This window comes from Callorhinus ursinus, unplaced genomic scaffold, assembly GCF_003265705.2.
Source record: "Callorhinus ursinus isolate GAN/ISIS: 27379988/994484 unplaced genomic scaffold, GSC_fseal_2.0 scaffold26, whole genome shotgun sequence".
Classification (NCBI taxonomy): domain Eukaryota; kingdom Metazoa; phylum Chordata; class Mammalia; order Carnivora; family Otariidae; genus Callorhinus; species Callorhinus ursinus.
Window position 1 is genome coordinate 21386832 of NW_027397088.1, and position 16375 is coordinate 21403206.

Here is a 16375-nt window from a genome sequence, read left to right on the forward strand (position 1 = left end):
GTGACCTTGTTGGTGTCTCAGCAGCTAAATTAGTACATTGGCACCTTTGACATTGTTTTTTGTTTTTGTTTTTGTTTTGAGAGAGAGGGAGGGAGGGAGAGAATGTGCTAGTGGGGAGAGGAGCAGAGGGAGAGGATCTCAAGCAGACTTCATGCTGAGCATGGAGCTGGACGTGGGGCTCAATCTCATGACCCTGAGATCATGACTGGGGCCGAAATCAGTAGTCGGACACTCCACTGACTGAGCCACCCAAGGGCCCTGACATTGGTTCTTGTTGGCAGTTAGCCCTGCATGGGACTGAGCAGAGGAAGAAAGTGGCAGATACTATGTGATGGATGGGGAGATAGTGTTAATGAGCTTATCACAGTCATCTCCTGGGGAGTCCATGATGCTTGCATGATGAGGGTGCACAGGATGGGAGGAAGGAGTATTGGTAATTAGAACGGAAATCCTTAGTAGTAATTCTGCACTTCAGTTTGGGGTGTGCTTTGGGGACGTGAAGCCCAGAAAGTCCCATTTAGCAGGTATTTGTTCTGGCACATCATTATGCCTCAATTCTATTAGAATACAGTGACCGTAATAGAATTTACCTTTCTGGGTTTGTCTGAAATAAGTTAATGTAAGTTATGTACCCACAGTGGTGCCTGAAAGCCATTATCAAAGGGCTAGCTCTTTTGGTGAGGAAAGAATACCAGTCAATTCTTTAAACAATAGGAAACAGAAACCACCGTGCTAGGATCCAGGGGAGGTTCCCCCCCACCCTCCTCAGGGAAACTTATCTTATTGAGGAGTTAATTACTTTTATCGTTGTCTATGTCTTAACTCTTGATATCCAATGCCTGTCTCTCCATACCTATCCAGCCCCAGATTACATTTGACTAACTCCTCTCATGTATCCTCATTCTCTGTAGCCATACAACCCAGGTGACCTGAGTTTGTTTCTCGAATGTCTTGGTGCATTAGCATAAGCCATTTCCACCAGTCTAAAGTTCCTCCCCCCCCCCGCCACCAGTTTGCCTGTTGGAATGGACCTCCTCTCTGGAAACTCTTCTTCCCTGCCCCAGCTCCCTCTGTTCTGCCTCCACTGCTTTGATCCTGTGTCTCCTCGGTGCCTGTTGGAAACCTGTTTCACCTGTACATTCCTCCATTAGATGAAAAGCTTCCTGGGAGACACTGATGTAAATGTTCATATTTCAGATCCTGTGCAGTTCAGCTTACTGAATGAACAAATGATTATTTTTCCAGTGCCACTGTAAGCTCTTTGAGACTGTGTGGATCAGTTTTTTTCTGAGCTAGTTTCCTCATCTATAAAATAGTTTACTTCTAAACACCCAGAACAGTGGTAAGCATATAATAAGCACTCACTAAGTGTTGGATTATTAAGAATAGAACTTTGAGACACATGTTTTCAACGCAGAGTTTGTTTTGATTATATGAAGGTAATGACAATAGCTACTTTATATGTTTTATTCTTCCTGAATGCCTAATCTTCCTTATTTGTAAGAGGACTCTTCCTCCACCCATCTCAGACAACTTCCCTCCGGTCATTTACCTCCCACTACAAAGCAAATGAAGCTAATCTCTTTGGTTTGAAATTGATTCTATCTAGACTAGAGAGAACATGCTAATCACCTTTGCTAAGTGCCTTTTGGCCAAAGGTGTAAAAGCCTAATTTTATTGGGGGGAAGGGGGAATTTCTGTCTTAAAATTTGGGGTTGTGGAATTTGCATTTTGAAAGGTAATAGTATCTCAAATTTAATGATCCTATTTGCAGTTGACAGAGCATACATTTTTGGCCTTTTGGTTGAAAAGAAGTACAACAAGGCAAAGATTTCTGTGATGTAGTATTTAATTTTGTTAAATTCGTAGTGCAAGTCCCCCCTCCCCAATATCAGTGGTGTGTTTTTGTGGATGTTTAAAGCCATTCATTTTCCAAAAGCACAGACTGTTTTTAAAGAACGGTACTTAAGGTTGTCAGCCTGCCTCAGTTTCTTTGTCAATGAGTATAACCCTGGCCACCTGCATACCTCCCTGGAGTGTTTGGCTGAATGGCTCTGAGCTTGTAAAGTACTTTGAATTTCTTGGATGAAAGGATCTCTAAGTACAGGTCTTATGAGGGTATTATATGTGGGCTTTCTAAACTGCCGCACAGCCTGTTTTGCAAGAACACTAATGCACTTCTGGGTTTAGAGTTGTAAAAAGATGTATCTTCAGAAGCCTCAGGCTGCATCTTGTGAGGTTCCTGAGGCATGTGTCACTGCTTGCTTACCTCTAGCATAAATTCTGTGTGCGCTGCAGGGAGCTACAAGCACGCACACGCAGAGCAAACATTTGGGTTTAGAGTTGCCTGTGTTTGGCTCCCGTGGTATTGGCGACAAGGAAGCACACGATGCTGGAGAGTGGCCTGTGTGTTCCTGGACTGGTGGCCTCAACTCTTCAGGGTTGATGTAATCCCAACATGAGCCAGAGACCGCCCTGGTCCTTTGGAGTGGTAGAGTTGCGGGGAGAGGGTTGGCTCTGGGAGGGGACACTGAGGTTGTGGAGAACTGGATTTGAGTTCTGGTTCTCCTGGTTACTGGCCTGGTACCCTCACGTTGGCCACCTGCCCTGACCCTGTTTTCTTTACACCACGTTGCTTTTTTTGTGGTGCCCAGGGCCGGAATGTGAATGCAGGTCACATCCTGTATATCTAAATATTTGAAAGTTATAAATCAAACTGAGAAACTGTCATTACATTCAACAGTTTTCTTACTCTGAGAAATACACCTTCATGTTAACCTTGAAGGCCAGGTTTGAATTTTGAGTTTCCAAATTCTTGAGAGGTCTTCGCCTGGCCAGGTAGCATGAACAGAAGCATGGACCTAGCATTCCTGTTTGTGGACCACTGAGTCTACATCTCCACACCCTGCCTCGTGGGCCTTGGGGTTGTCTGTTGCAGGGTGGGCAAGTATCTGGGGGCAAATTCTGCACAGTCCCGATGTACGTGAGCTTGGGCTGTTTGAACAGGGAACATTAGGGTCCTGATGCCTGGAACATGATACAGAAGGGGACTTGGGGATCCTAGTGGCCATGTGCTTTTGGCCATGGATTCTTCTGGCCAAGATTCTTCTGGGGCTAAGGATGGTACTGCATACAGGATTGGAATGAGCATTTATTGCAAAATACTGTTTTGCATTTATACAGTGTTAATATCACGTAAATGAAAAGACTTCTAGCAGGAAAATTTTCAGCTTTCGGTTCAGCCCAAATCACATTACACAATGATGTGAGTGAGATCTGCCAGGTAGGATGATGCCTTATGGTTCCTGTCTCTCCAGGGCAGTCTGTTGTTACTTAAGCGTTTGGTAACACATATTAAAATATATGTATATTGGTTACTTTTTCCTAAGCATTATCTTAGTCATGTTTGTAATATCCATGTGCCCACACAACATCCTGCCCTTATAGGACTGATACTTTAATAGGAAGAAATAGGAAATAAGGTTAAAATACATAAAATTGTTAGATTCCTTGAAGATGGCTTACTCTCCATTCATTTATATATACAGTGTGCCCCTGCCAAGGACTAGACACTTTGCCTTCTCAAGAGATACAGATGGGAAGAATGATCACAAAACGAGACTTAAACATTATTGTGTGGCACACTGTTAATTGCAGGGGATACTCACACCCTTTGGGACTGAAGTTCTGGACTTTCTTTTCATTCAATTCATCAAATGTCTACTCATTCTCCATTGTATTTGAGGCATTATCCTGGGCTATATGAGAGAGTGAACGTATTAGAGGAGGCTTTTTAGTCGTTCAGTATTTATAATTTCCTGGAGGTAATATGTAAAAATTTGAGCTCAGTTCTTGGTGTCTGATACGTACTTGAACTGAACGTTAGCAATTTTCACTTACCTGCCTGCATTCCTATCAACAAAATGAACTCTGCCCCACCCTCTCTACTATCTCCTTCACTGGGGTAGGGGGAAGTCTTGCCTGAATCAAGCCACACAGTGGGTGCATATTGAAAGAATTCTTTTCAACGTCCTGGAATGCTGTCCTTGGGATTCAGCTGACTTCTTTCAATGGGGACTTACACATCAAGAGGGCAGTAGTATAATTATCTCAGCTACTGTGAAGCCACTGAAAAGCACTTGCTGAATCCGGGTGTAAATTTACTGTGAAGTTTAACAAAGGAAATGTCACCTCCATCTTTCTTTTTCTTCCCTAACACTTGGATTGTGTTTAAAAGTTTTCTGTAAGGATAAATATGATTTGATCTATTAAATGACCTGTCCTTCCTGGTTTGGGATATGTAAATACCTTCCTGGAGGTGCCTTGACTGTTTTATGCCCCGTTGTGGTGGCAAGCTGGGTCTTGTTTTTTGATAATTAAAACAAAGCAGCTAGATCGAAAAGTAGAAACAATTGTGGTGAGCCATAATTTTGACAATCAGGAACTTCTCACCCAGTTGATAAAGGGGTCAGCCAATCTTCACTGAGTATTTATCATAATCAACTATCCTCTGTGGCTTATCCCTATTAATATGATTCTTGTATATTTACTACAGTCTTTATGCAGATGTTGGTTAATTTTGACATATGAGCTTTTCCTGTTGAAGAAATTCAGGAGGTGGTTGTAGAAAACTGAGTAGAAAGAATGTTAAACTCAATTTTATGTTTTTTTTTTATAAAAAAGTAATTGTGATTTTAAAGAATCTAAAAGCAGTGTATTTTGGGGTCCATATTTTATCTTTCAGTGGAGATTCCATCTGCACATAACATTCTTGTTTTGGGGGAACTATAGTTGTATGATCCTGGGCAAGTTTCTCAACAGATCTGGCTCCTCCCTATAAAAGGAATGTTCTAATTTTTTGATTTCACAGGTTTCTTCTAGGTTTAAAGTTCAGTGATTGAACAAGAGGACCTATCAGTTGAAGCTACATAGTATTTCAGAACCCTGGCTATATATATAATCACTGAAGAGTTTTTTTTTAATTTTTTTTATTTACATGTGTGGGCCCTATCTACCAATATTCTACATATTTTTTATAAACGTTCTCCAGAGGTTCTTCTGGTGCACAGCAATAATTAAGAATGACCAGTTGGCTCTCAGTTCTTCTAAAAAGGGGAGTGTAGAATGAGTCCTTGAGAATTTTAAGAAAACTATGGAATTTTTCCTGAGGAAACTTTATGTATGCAAATTTTAAAAGTGTAATTGAAGGGCATTCATGTACCCCTGTATTTAACAATAACAGTCCCTGATCCAGAAGCTTCTTCTGGGACTCTGTTTTTATAAAGTACTACAATCAAAGATGATGGAATTACAGTGACCGCTGTTGTGTCTGTTGGAAATGCCATTGAGAGCCAGAGACACAGGAATTGATGTTGAAACTAGGTAGTAGTGTGAATAGGAGACCTTTTTTTTTTTTTTTTTTTAAATTTTTCCTTTGGCCTTATTTACTTAGATCTGACCTTTCTGATAGGTTTCATGACTCCTTTGGAATGCAAAGTTGGGGATCCTAATATTTGCCACCGGGCAGTATTTATTTAGTGATGTGAGAACCCAGGGCCATGAGTTGACTGCATGTGTGATTATTAACAGGACCCGGGAAAATGCTAGCAGAAATAATGGCACCTTTGTTATCACAGTGACTTTTTTTCTTTTACTTTGCCAGTGGCACTGAAGAAAAAGTGATGTTTGTTATCAAATCAGGCAGGGAATTTACAAAATGATAACGTGTTCGAGGGACTGCATTCTTGCTAGTATCTCGCTCTTGTAGTCCTAAATATCTTTCTCCCATAGAAAGATAAAAACACTTGACCAGGGCCATAAATCTGCTCTGTCCTCTATCACTAGGGCCTTAGGAAGTATGAACAGCCTTGACCTCCTCCTTCTCTGCTTTTATTGAAATGATGCTCTTACTTATTATGTGGTGATAGTTTTAGGAGGGAGAAAGAGAAATAGTAAATACATCAGAATTTCCCAAGGAAAGGGGATAAGTGGCTTTTTGGAGGGCAGCTGTATCCTTGTGGTGGTGGTGGTGGTGCCCTCCACACCTGACATTAGAGCTTTGTGCATGGAAGTGGATTGTGGGATGGATTGGCTAGGAATAAGCATTAAAACCCAAACCCAGATCTCCAGTGTTCTCTAATCTGATTTCTGCTTTTTCCTGTCAATTTCTCTTGCCTTGATTGTGGCCCATGTTTTAGGCAGGGGCACATCAGTTTTCAGCTGGTAGCATCGGGGTCAGTGGTGATGGACATGGAATGGTTAAGAAAAATTAAACTTGTGTATTTTGAAAGTGCTCAAATGATGTTTTATGGCACCCTCTGAACTATAGAACACTTTGGAGACTGGATATCTCCATGTATATTCTGGGCCTTGCATTTGATACAGTACTGTGTCATCCAGAGTGGAATGTTGTTATTTCTGTAGGCAATTAGCAAATCTGTGGATTGGTTTTGGGGGGCACAGTGGGTAGGGGTTCTGCTTGTCTCCAGCCCCAAGCTTCGTGTATGCACTGTGGTTGACCTGAACTTGGCAGCTGATATGACATCATCTTGAGTGTTGTTGGCACATTTTTCTTAGTAGATCTGTACTAAAGTATTTTTCCTTTTCAAAACACAAAACAAAGACTTTTGGCTTGCTTTGCATACCCTATAGGTATGTCTGGCTGTTTCTGATGAGTGAGGTATTGTCCTCCTGTTTATTTCCTTCCAAGGAAGTGTCTGTTGACACAATATGCATTTCAATCATCTTTATTACAGAGCAGCCTGAGAAATCTTTAGGGCAAGTCAGGAAAGCCCCCCAAAGCAACTTCTGAAAGACAGGCCTAACCAGATACCAGCACTTCACATTTCTCTATTTCTGGAGATGTGACTAGTGATAAGGAGAGACCTCACAGAATATTGAAATATTATATTTAGAACATTACATTAGGAGACGTGTGCAGAAAGTCTCCAGGTGTTTTTCCTCTCTCCATGCATCTATCTTGTCAGGGCAGTGGGACAGCACAGCATATCTTTGCTGAATGCATAAATGAAGTTGCCAAGCTCAGGTCAGCCTGAGGTATTTGGCACTTCAAGGCTCTTGGTCGTTTACATTTCCTGGTCTCTTTTTATAATACTTGGTTGGCTATCAAAGATTTCTGCTAAGAAGGCTATTTCAATTTCATATGCTTTAGAAGCATTGGTTTTTCTGGATTTCTGGCATGGGGATTGAATACTGTCGTCTTGGCCAGGTGCCTTGCTTACCTTATATTGGCTCTTGAGCCCCTAAAATTTGGTGGAATCATCCTGTGCTCTCCCCCTCCACCTCAGTTCTCTCCTGGGAGCATTGTACACTTAGAGATAAGCTAGTTGGACTTAGATGCCCAAAGATAATTCCAGGCAGGGAAACCCTCATTTTGCTTGGATTTTATAATTCCTGCCACCCTTTCTAGTTCTGACTCTTCTGCTGCTTTCTCGCAGATATCAAAGGCAATATGATTTCTCCTCACCATATTTATTTCTGAAGTCACATGTTATCCCACACCAACTGCTGTAAGAGAAGTTCGTAGCCTGTTTGTGGCATATAGATATATTCTCCTCCAAGAGATGGGAGGGATGAGGCTGTGGGGGGGTGCATAGAGGAGAGAAGTGTTCTATGTGAGTGAGGGGTGGTCATGCTCTGAGGTGTTGATGAGAGCTTAAGTAGAACAGCACCTGCTGACTCTGGGTTCTATTTAATCAGCTGTTGCAACCCTACGCAGGCTGGAGTGGGCAGCAGACAGAAGTTTCTAATTGGCCTTCTGGAAGTGGAGTTCACTTTTTTTTTTTTTAAAGATTTTGTTTACTTATTTGAGAGAGAGCGCACGTGCACAAGCAGGGGGAGCGGTAGGCAAAGGGAAAGGGAGAAGCAGACTCCCCACTGAGCAGGGAGCCCCATGTGGGGCTCAGTCCCAGGACTCTGAGATCATGACCTGAGCCAAAGGCAGATGCCTAACCGACTGAGCCACCCAGGTGCCCCTCGAAGTGGAGTTCACTGTTGATGGAAGAACAGTGCATAATTATTGGCTTTTATGAACATTTTGGAACAGTGGTTTACAAACTTTGAAACAAAGGAAACTGTATAGTGAAACTTTAAAGCAGTTTTCAATTCCTGTATTTTTGCCAAGGAAATACTTATTATAATACTATAAGAATGTATTTTCTATGTTTGATTTCATCTCTCCCCAGAGACTTCAATAACTCATTAATCGCTGACTTCTTTGTCTCCAGCCCCTTGACTCTCTTACTCTTCTAAAATCCACATTCCTGTTCTCACTGTACTGGTGTAAGTCTCCATCTAGCTATCTAGGTGGTACATCACATTAAACACAGACATATTTGAGGCTAATCCATTATCTTCACCCAATTTCTTCTTATATTGTCTATCTTTAGAATGGGTCCAAGTTAGAAGCTGGGATTCACCCTTGATGCCTTCTTCCTCACAGCCAATTGAGTCACTGTGTCTTTTCGGTTTTATCTGCTAAGCATCCTTGGACTCTGTTTTAGTTCAGTCTCTTATCATTTCTTGCTAGCAGCAAATGCTGTCTCCAGAGCTGGAATTTTAAGGAAGTTTCTGATGACTTCTTTCCCCTGCTTCAAATGCTCCAGGGGTGTGTAAGACCCTTCCCAAAGTGGTTTTTCTGAATTGTTTCTGGCCTTTCCCCGCCTCATCCTGTGTTTAAAGTGTCCTGATTCGTACTGTTGTTAAGGAATAATGCTCTTTCATATTCTGCCCATGAATGGACCTGTCCTTTTCTTGGTTCCTTCTCCTTTTTCTTCCTCCTGGAGACTGTCCTACCTACTCAAAAGCCTAGCCCAAATGTCTTCTCTGTGAAGCCTCTGTCAATGTCCCTTTGTCTGCGGCTCCTTTGTTATAGCGAATAGCATATCAAATTGTAATTGTTTATGTGTCTGTCTCCCTGCTGAACTGGGTATTTCTAAAGAGCGATGACTGTGTAATGTCTGGCACCCAATAGACAGTCAATAAATATTTGCTGAGTGAAGGGAAGCTGAAGATGGAAGCTATGATGTTGAACATTTTTTTTCCTTTTCATGTGGATCATTGTTAAAAGGCATATTTTACATCTATTAATACTTAATAATCTGTTGGCATTTATTCCTTTTGCCTTTAAAATAGCTATATTGCTATCTTGTTGGGCATGAGAATGTAATTTTTGAAATCAGTGCAGAGATACTGGCACCATACACACTTATAAAAATATGCCATAACCAACTCCTCTTTTGTTTGACATACTTGACAGATTATCTCAACCCTGACCTATGTCCTTAGGAAGTCAAACTTTATTTCCTCTAGATTAGAAAGTCTCCTAAGTATTTCAAGTGTCTAAAAGTCATTCACATTTCAGGAACAGAGATTGTTTCAAGCATAAAATGTCTAAACCTATCTAAAGGTAAAAGGAAGCTGGACAGATGGGGATCAGGTCAAGGCATACAGATTCCCAACATTGATTTAGTTATGTTTTATTTATTTTTTAAAGATTTTATTTATTTATTTGTCAGAGCACAAGCAGGGGGAGTGGCAGGCAGAGGCAGAGGGAGAAGCAGACTCCCCGCTGAGCAGGGAGCCCGATGCAGGGCTGGATCCCAGGACCCTGGGATCATGACTTGAGCTGAAGGCAGACACTTAACCGACTGAGCCACTCAGGCATTCCTAGTTACGTTTTATAGTACTGAATTCCTAAATGATTATTGCGGTTAATATTGCAAGATGATTAACAGAAAATTCAGGTGAAAAGGATCCTATTGATAAAGTTAATCTTTTAGTGACTTATGAGCAACTGATTAGGGAATAGTACTTATTTGGTGTGAGCTTGCAATTTCAGAGTAGCTCCATTGGTTTCTTAATGCTCCATACCAGTATTGGCTGTATTAGAGTGGGTCGACTAGGTCTACCTTGAGATTTCCAAATGACTAATTCCAAAGACTTAAATCTCTCCTGATATTAATAATTAATTAATATAATTATAATTAGTTAGCTAATTAATTAAAGTAGGCTCTGCGCCAAGTGTGGAGCTCAATGTGGGGCTCGAACTCATGACCCTGAGATTAAGACTTAGATGCTTAACCAATTGAGCCACTCAGGCACCCCTCTCTTGATTTTAATGCACAATGAACTTAGATTTAATTTAAAAATTTTCAAATGTTATAAATGAAACCAAGACTGTATCTATTGAATTTTAATTTCCAGATATTTGGAGATGTTTGTGTTACTGGTTTCTAGTTTATTTGCATTATAGTCTGAGAATATACATCGTATGATTACTATCTTTTAAAATTGAGGTTTTGTTTTAATGGCCCATGTTATGGTCTATCTTGTTGAATGTTTCATTTACTCTCAATGTGTATTTTTTGGTGTTGGATAAAGTGTCCTCTGTATGTCAACTAGATGCATTTGGTTGATAAATTCAGTTCTTTGCTATCATTATTGATTTTCTGTCTACTTCTTCAACCTATATTACTGAGAGGGGTGGAGTTTGAAGTCTCCAACTGTAACTGCAGATTTACAGTAGTCCCTCCTTATCTGTGGGAGATATGTTCTGAGATCCCCAGTGCAGATAGTACCGAACCCTATCTACACTATGTTTTTCCACATAGATACATACCTATGATAAAACTTAATTTACAAATTAGGCACAGTAAGAGATTAACAGGAATAACCAATAATAAAAATAGAGCAGTTATAACAATATACTATAATAAGTTATCTGAACGTTGGCTCTCTAGAGATCTTACTGTACTATACTCACCCTTATTGTGATGTGAGATGACAAAATGCCTGCTATTAGATGAAGTGAGGTGAACAGTGTAGGTATTGTGACCGTAGTGTTAGGCTACTATTGATCTTCTGACTGTACCTTAGAGGATCATCTGCTTCCAGACTCTGCTTGATTGTGGGTAACTGAAACCTTAAAGAGCAGAACAATGGATGGAATGGGGACTACTGTATCTACTTTTCCTTTTATTTTTGTCAGATTTGCTTGGTGTATTTTAAGTTCTGTTGTTAGGTGCGTATACACATGTGATTGTTATGTTGTCCTGGTTGATCAGTTCTTTTATCATTATGTGGTGCTCCATCTTTATCCCTGATACTTTTCTTTGTTCTTTGTTCACTCCAGTTTCCTTTTTTTTTTTTTTTTTTTTTTTTTAATATTTTTAATCTGGTGGTGCCTGGGTGGCTCACTTTGTTAAGTGGCCAACTCTTGATTTTGGCTCAGGTCATGATCTCAGATTTCTGGTATCAAGCCCTGAGTCCAGCTCTGCACTCAGCAGGGAGTCTGCTTGAGGATTCTCTCTCTCCTTCTGCCCCTGTCCTCGTTTGTGCATTCAGTCTCTCTCAAAAGTTTTTATCTGCTATAATTGTCAATTCACATGTAGTCGTAGGAGTGAACACTTGATCTAATTTCTCTTAATGGTAATTTTACAGACTATAATACAATGTCTCAGTCAGGAAATGGTCTAGATTCAAATCGCTGATCTTACTCTGATTTCCCTAGTTTTACATGTAACTTGTGTGTGTGTATTCAGTTAAATGCAATTTTTATCATGTATGTAGGTTTCTGTATTTACCCCCGCTGTCAAGATAGAGCAGTTCCACTGCTGCAAGGATCCTTCCTGTTGTCCTTCTCTAACCCCATTCACCCCACCTCCCCTTCCTCCCAGTCCCCAATCTTAGCAACCACTAGTCTGTTCTCCGTTTCTGTAATTGTCACTTCAAAAATGTTACATACATGGAATCATACAGTATATAACTTTCTGAGATTGGCTTTTTTTCAGTCAGCATAATTCCCCAAAGATTCATCCAACTTTGTCTCAGTAGTTCTTTATTGCTGAGTAATATTTAAGTATTGAATATTATGAGAAACTACACATTATTTAGTGGATTTCCAGAGTGGTTGTATCATTTTATATTCCTACCAGCAGTGTATGAATGATCCTGTTTCACTACATTCTTTCCAGAATTTGATGTTGTCACTTTGTTTTATCTTAATCATTCTGATAGGTTTGTAGTGATACCTCATTGTGGTTTTAATTTGGACTTTCCTGATGGTTACTGATGTTGAGGATTTTTGCATGTACTTACTTGCTATCAGCATATCTTCAGTGAAACGTCTGTTCATGTTTTTTTTGCCTGGATTGTTTGCTTTTAAAACTTTTTTTAAAAAATTGTTTGCATTATATATTTTTTCATCCTTTTACTTTTAACCTACCTATATAAATATATTTAAAGTGAATTTTTCACAGATAGCATAAAGCTGAGTCATTTTAAAAATTCAATTTGAGGGGCGCCTGGGTGGCTCAGTCCGTTTAGTGGCTGACTCTTGGTTTTGGCCCTGGTCATGATTTCAGGGTCCTGGGATCAAGCCCTATGTCTTCTGGCTCTGTGCTCAGCGGGGAGTCGGCTGGAGGATTCTTCTCCCTCTGCCTCTTTCCCCACTCATGTGCATGGTCTCTCTCCCTCTCTTTCTCTCAACTGAATAAATCTTCAAAAAAATTCAGTTTGACTATTTCTGACTTTTTATTGTTATGTTTAGACCATATGTATCTAATATAATTATTAATATATTTGGATTTAGGTCCACTATTCCATTATTTTTTGTTTAGTTTTCCTGTCATTTTGGGTTATTTGAACATTTTTAGTATTCCATATTAAGTGTGATTTTGATATCTCTATATTCTAGTGGTGGCTTCATGGATTACACAAAACACGTTTAACTTTTTAACAACATAATTTATATCTTAACACTGTATTTGGGCTGCAGAACTCTTTTCCTATAGGTCCATTTACAGTTCCTTCTTGATGCCATTGTCTCATGTAATATCTACATGTATTGAAAATCCCATCAGGCACTTTTTGCTTTCAACCATCAAACACATTTTAAGGAGCTCAAGAGGAGAGTAGTCTATTATATTTATCCAGATATTTACCATTTCTTTTCTTCCTTTTTCTTGTTCATGTTTCCTTCTAGTATCATTTTCTTTCTTTCTGAACTTCTTTTGGTAATTCTTTTAGAGCAGGTTTGCTATCTGCTTCCCTTCATCTGAGAATGTCTTTATTTTGCTGTTATTACAGATGTTTTTACTGGATATAAAACCTGAGATTACAGTTTGTTAAAGATTTTATGCTACTTCTTTCTAGCCTCAATGGTTTCTACAAGATAGCCGCCACAATCATTCTAATTGTTATTTCCCTATATGTAACATGTCATTTTACTTTGGCTACTTTGAAATTATTTCTTTGTTGTTTTTAATTGTGGTCAAATACACATAACATAAAATTTACTCTTTTAAGCATTTTGCAATTTACAGTTCAGTAGCGTTAGATATAGTCCAATGTTTTGCAGCCATCACCACTCTCTTGTTCCAGAACTTTTTTTTTTTTTTTTTTTTTTTACCACCTCAAATGCAATGTCTTTAGTCTGTAGCAGTTAGTCTTAGCATGGATTGCTTTGGGTTTTACTCTGTTTGAGGTTTGCTCAGATTCTTGAATCTGTAGGTTCATGTCTTTTGCCAAAGTTAGATTTTCCGCTCATGTTTTTTCAAATATATTTTTAGCACACTTTTTATTTTTTTAATGTAGGCTTTAGCCCGGCGTGGAGACCAACACGTGGCTTGATCTCATGACTCTGAGATAGAGACCTCAGCCAAAATCAGGAGTCCGAGGCTTAACTGACTGAGCCATCTAGGCACCCTGCACAAGTTTTTTCCTATATCCTTCAGGGACTGAATGTAGACCTTCTGTTACTGAGTTATATGTCTCTGAAGCTCCATTCATTTTTTTCTGAAATTTTTTCTGTTCAGGTTAGATAATTTCTATTGAGCTTAAAGTCCAGTGACTCTTTCATCTCCCATCTTCATCTGCTCGAGTTCATTCAGTGATTTAAAAAATTGTGTACGATTGTCGTTTTCAATTCTAGGATTTTCATTTGTTTTTTCTTTATGTTCCCTATTTCTTTGCTGAGAACTTTTAACATTTGTTTCAAGAATGTTCATGATTGGTCATTGAAACAATTATATAATAGCCGCCTTAAAGTCTTTGTCACATAATTTCAACATCTGTATCATGTCGGCATTGGCGTCCGTCGACTATCTTTTCCTGTGCAAGTTGAAATTCTTATGGTTCTTGGTACGTTGAGTAATTTTGGAATCTATCCTGAATATTTTGAAGATTACATTATGAGACTCTGGGTTGTGTTTAAATCTTATGAAGAATTTTTTTTTTTTTTTTTTTTTTTTTAAAGCAGGCATTTGACCTGGTTAGATTGAGGCTGCAAGTTCCAAACCTATGTTTAGTGAGGGGCTTATGTTTTCAATATTAGTTTACTTTTCAAAGTCCGTGTAATGCTCTGGTTCTGTTCTGGGCATGTACCTTCCAGCGGTCAGTCTGTGACCTATGTAGTGGCCCATCTGTTCGTTTCTCGAAGTCTTGGGTATGTAATTATCATCTGATCCATGCATTTTAGGCATGGTGATGATCTGAGCATCTCCCTGTCTGCATTTTCCCTATACCTTTCAGTTTTATGGAGATCACCTTCTCAGTTCTCTAGGTTCTGCTGTGTGGTTCCCTATTAGTGCCCAAACATCAGAAGGACAGTGTAAAAAAAGCGCAAGGAGTTGGCCTCGGTGTCTTGTGATCACAACTTCACCAAATAGATAGAAAGATCCTCTCCCTCAGAGTTTTCATTCTTGCTGACCCCCATTACAGCTCTCTGCCATCGCTGCCACAGAGCCAGCTGGGGGCAAGGGCATTAGAGAACTGGCAGGAAAGGGAAGACACACAACAAGACTGGGGCTTCCCTACTCCTGGGAGTTTTAGGAGTCCCCTTTTCCCTTCCATGAGCCAGAACTGGAGCACTTGTAGCTTTCTCCTGCTTGAGTGCAATGCTCATTTCTAGGTTTCTCACTGTATTAAACTCATGTTAAAGGATTCTCCTGGCCAATAAATGATAAACCCACTGCCACTTGGTATTTCAGATTCCATTGTTTTTTTTTTTTTTTTTTTGATGTGCTTATTTACTTCTCAGAGTTTTCAAACAGCTCCTCTTTGTCATGTGTTCAGGTTTTATAGTTCTGTTCAGTGGATGAGATGGATGAAATATGCTTATATCATCTTACCCAGAACCAGAAATCTGACCTAATTCCTGTTGATTTTTCAACACCATAGGGGATGGCTTTTTCTCTCCCCCACACTGATGGAGTCATGCATGTAAATTGTGAGGACTGTATTAATTTCTATACTGTTCATGAGTTGTACATGGTTTTAGGTAATCTAAGTGATCATGAAACAGGTTTTTGTGTATACAGGAATGTGGGAATCTAGGTAAGGGGACAAAATTTAAAAGGCTATAGGATACTATATGAGTATGTGAGCATATATACATTCATATCCACACAATTTTGATAAGCTTAATTTCAAATCAGACAAATTTTTCAGTGATTATATAATTATCTTAAACTCAAGCAGTGGCATGCTGTACTTAGTATGTCATGCCTATCCTAAAGGATAAACATCAGTAATCTGAGAGCATATGAATCTCTGTCCAATGTCGGAGGTGAGAACTTTAATTTTCCTGCTTCACCGTGTTTCAAATTCTTGGCATTTAGCAGAGAGAAGACATACAAAAATAGCTAAAAGGAGTGAGTGGTAGAGTCAAAAAACTGATGTATAGTAAAATTTGGCCTATTTTCAAAGGGGTTCAGAAGAGGAGATTTTTGCTGCTTTGTGACTTAGGCGTGGGTTAGTCAAGGGAGCTAAATCTATGTGTTTCAAGCAGAGAAGGATTTAATACAGGGCATTGAGTTACAATTGTTAGAGGGACTGGAGGAGCAAATCCAGACCAGGGACTGCAGGGGACCCTGACTGTCCCCCCTGGCCTCCTCTGTCCCAACATTTCCCACTGAGTCACTGCAGGACAGCTCAGCCGTATGCTGCTTCCTCTAAAGGAGCCTGCAGAGCAGGACCCAGCCCGTATCTGTTGCTGTTACTGCTCCAGAGCCAAAGACGAATGGATTCTGCTAGTGTCTCTCAATGAAAGAACCTAAACCTAGAATCCTGCTGAGCCAAAGGAGTCCGAGGAATGCAGTTTCCAGGTTTGAAGTCCTGATGGTGGGGTCAGAGCTTGGAAGAACAGGGATGGTAACCATTAACGTAGATGTTTAGTTCACGGACATTTTTTAAAATTTGTTTTTATCTCACAGTGTGTTGCCTGGTAAACAAGATTGTAAGCCGCTGGAGGGTAGCGATCATCTTTGTATTCTTCATAACCCAACAAAACATGGCACACACAGCCTCATGCTTGCTTAGTATTCTTTTCCTATGATTGAGACCAAAACACCAAGCA

At 39.8% G+C, this 16375-nt stretch overlaps 1 long non-coding RNA gene across 1 annotated transcript in view; it reads left to right on the forward strand.

Annotated features, from left to right (window-relative positions):
- The window catches only part of LOC141370106 (uncharacterized), a 223151-nt gene that overhangs the window by 186268 nt on the left and 20508 nt on the right, over positions 1-16375 (forward strand). The window lies entirely within an intron of this gene.